The sequence below is a fragment of the Aethalodelphis obliquidens genome, unplaced genomic scaffold (genome assembly GCF_003676395.1).
Source record: "Aethalodelphis obliquidens isolate GAN/ISIS:26980383/991018 unplaced genomic scaffold, ASM367639v1 scaffold44, whole genome shotgun sequence".
NCBI classification, from domain to species: domain Eukaryota; kingdom Metazoa; phylum Chordata; class Mammalia; order Artiodactyla; family Delphinidae; genus Aethalodelphis; species Aethalodelphis obliquidens.
The window spans coordinates 16,840,239-16,842,943 of NW_020837988.1; the positions used below are offsets into that span (position 1 = coordinate 16,840,239).

At 46.7% G+C, this 2,705-nt stretch overlaps 1 pseudogene across 1 annotated transcript; it reads left to right on the plus strand.

The window, feature by feature from the left end:
* Positions 1 to 2,138: 2,138 nt before the first annotated feature.
* LOC113606339 (NADH dehydrogenase [ubiquinone] 1 beta subcomplex subunit 1 pseudogene) lies at positions 2,139 to 2,435 on the plus strand (annotated as a pseudogene). The gene has a single exon (XR_003427498.1). The product of XR_003427498.1 is annotated as an NADH dehydrogenase [ubiquinone] 1 beta subcomplex subunit 1 pseudogene (transcript).
* The last annotated feature ends 270 nt before the right edge of the window (positions 2,436 to 2,705 follow it).

A 2,705-nucleotide genomic window follows, 5' to 3' on the forward strand; every position in this document is an offset into this window, starting at 1 on the left:
CCCAAGGGGAAGGATGTCCAGGAAAGAAACCTCTGGAGAGGGACTTCACTGGTTGTGCAGTGGTTAAGAATCCGCCTGCCAACGCAGGGGACACGGGTTCGATCCCTGGTCCGGAAAGATCTCACATTCCATGGAGCATCTAAGCCTGTGCGCCACAACTACTGAGGCTGTGTTCTAGGGCCCGTAAGCCACAACAAGAGAGGCCACCGCAATGAGAAGCCCACGCACTGCAACAAAGAGTAGCTCCCGCTCGCCACAACTAGAGAAAGCTTGCACACAGCAACAAAGACCCAACACAGCCAAAAATAAAAATAAAAAAAAATTACAAAAGAAACCGCTGGAATACTTCATCACCCACAAACCACACACATGAGTTATCTGCTCACTGGGATGGTTTGGCTTTTCCTGACGACTGGGGCCTTTTGGTGAGCTCCCTGGACCTACATCCTGGTCTAGTCACCTGCTCGGGACTCCAGCTGAGGTGGGGCCCCGCTGCCTTTGACACACATCTGTGGGCAGAAATGAACAATGTCACTGGGTCATTCCATATCACCTGCCCCTCGATTCCTTGTTGCTGGTCTCTGCCCACCTGCCCTTCCAATAGCATCACTAAGAAAGTATCAACCTTAGCACAGAACCTCACACATTGAAAATATTCAATAAATAGAGAGGACTTCCCTCCTGGACCATCACAGGGGATTAAAATTCTCTTGAATCGTCAGGAGCTTTATCTCCAGAAGTTTGAAATAAAATACCCACCACCTGCTACCAACACCAACCAATTTAACACAGGAACTAAATAATACCCCAGCCCCAAAGAGTAAGAAAGACAATTCCATGAAAGTGAGCAGTACAGAGTAGCAGCTAAACCCACCATGTTGGTGTCAAACCTGAATTCAAATCCTTGCTCTACCTCCTGCAAGCTCTGTGATTATGGGTGAATTACTTAACTTCTCTGCATCTAATTTCACAAGAGTGCTGTGAAGATGAAATGATTCACTGCATACACGGCTTCGTGCCTCACACACTGGGAGGGCTCAATATGTATTAACAATAGTTTTTATTGGGGGGCCTCCATTGTAGCATCCCATGGGTGCTCCACCATCACCTCCCCACCCCCAATTAAACCCTGTCTCTTTTCCCTGTCCCTTATAAAAAATGACCTTTCCACCAGTGCTTCACTCTTCAGCCTGGTTAGCTAAGCCTGTGATGTTGCAGTGTCTGATAATGGAACGCTGACTTTTTTTTTTTTTTTTTTTTTGGCTGCATTGGGTCTTCGTCGCTGCGCGCAAGCTTTCTCTAGTTGCGGCGAGCGGGCTACTCTTCGCGAGTGGGGCTACTCTTCGTTGCGGTGCGCGGGCTTCTCATTGCAGTGGCTTCTCTTGTTGCGGAGCACGGGCTCTAGGCGCGCAGGCTGCAGTAGTTGCGGCATGTGGACTCAGTAGTTGTGGCTGGCAGGCTCTAGAGCGCAGGCTCAGTAGTTGTGGTGCACGGGCTTAGTTGCTCCGCGGCATGTGGGATCTTCCTGGACCAGGGCTCGAACCCGTGCCCCCTGCATTGGCAGGCGGATTCTTAACTACTGCGCCACCAGGGAAGTCCTCCTTGTTTCATAATAGGAGGGTTTCAGGCAAGGTGGAAGGCCAATACAGAGGGTACCTTGAGCCTGAGCGGCCTTCTAAAGGCACCTTGAGAATCACAACTCTTTGATGCCAGCTCCAACTACTCCATGTCACTTCTGTGGATGACAGACCTGGAGCTCAGGCTGCTGCCTCACTGGAGATAGGACATATGGTAGCACAGGGAGGGCTCTTGATGTTGAGGGACCAACAAAGTGGAATCAGGAGCCAGAGAGACCACAACCCAAATCCCGGCTCTACCACTGCATAAATCGGGGATATTAATGCCCAGCTCCCAGGCTGGCGAGCATAGAGGAGGGAATACTTTTACGTGTTGATGTCCCCGCAGCCCCTGCCTTCCTGTACCTGGACCTCTGCTGGCCTCTAGTGGCCACTTGGATAAATTGCACAGAGAGTTGGCCTGAAAACAGGCATGTGGGAGAAACTTTGCCCCAACTTCTGAATTTTCCTAATACTGGGATTCTCAGCCATGACAGACCCATAACTCCCTTTCCACAAAATATATTTTGTGGGTAGTGTCGTTGTTGCTTCCGAGGCTTCAGCATTCATGATGAACTTACTTCAGATTGTGTGTGACCGCTGGGTACATATACTTGTCCCTGTGGGATTTGTCGTTGGATGTTATCTAGACAGAAAGAATGATGAAAAGCTAATTGCCTTCCGGAACAAGAGTCTGTTATATAAAAGGGAATTAAGACCCAGTGAAGAAGTCACCAGGAAGTAAAAGTTGCTGCTGAATTACAGAATGTTCACATTTTTTAAAATATAAGAGAAATAAAAACACATTCATTACTTAAATATATATATATATAGTGTAATGATAGTAATTTTTAAAGATTTTAAGCACTTTATTGACATATTTATAGTGTACAATTTGCTAATTTTTGATTTATGTAAATTCTCATGAAGCCATCATCTCAATCACCCCCCAAAATTTCCTTGTGCCCCTTTCTACTCCCTAATCCTCCAAAAAACTACTGATCTGTTTTGTCATTATAGATTAGTTTACACTTTCTAGAGTTTTCTATAAATGGACTTACAGTATATACTCTTTTTTTGGTCTGGCTT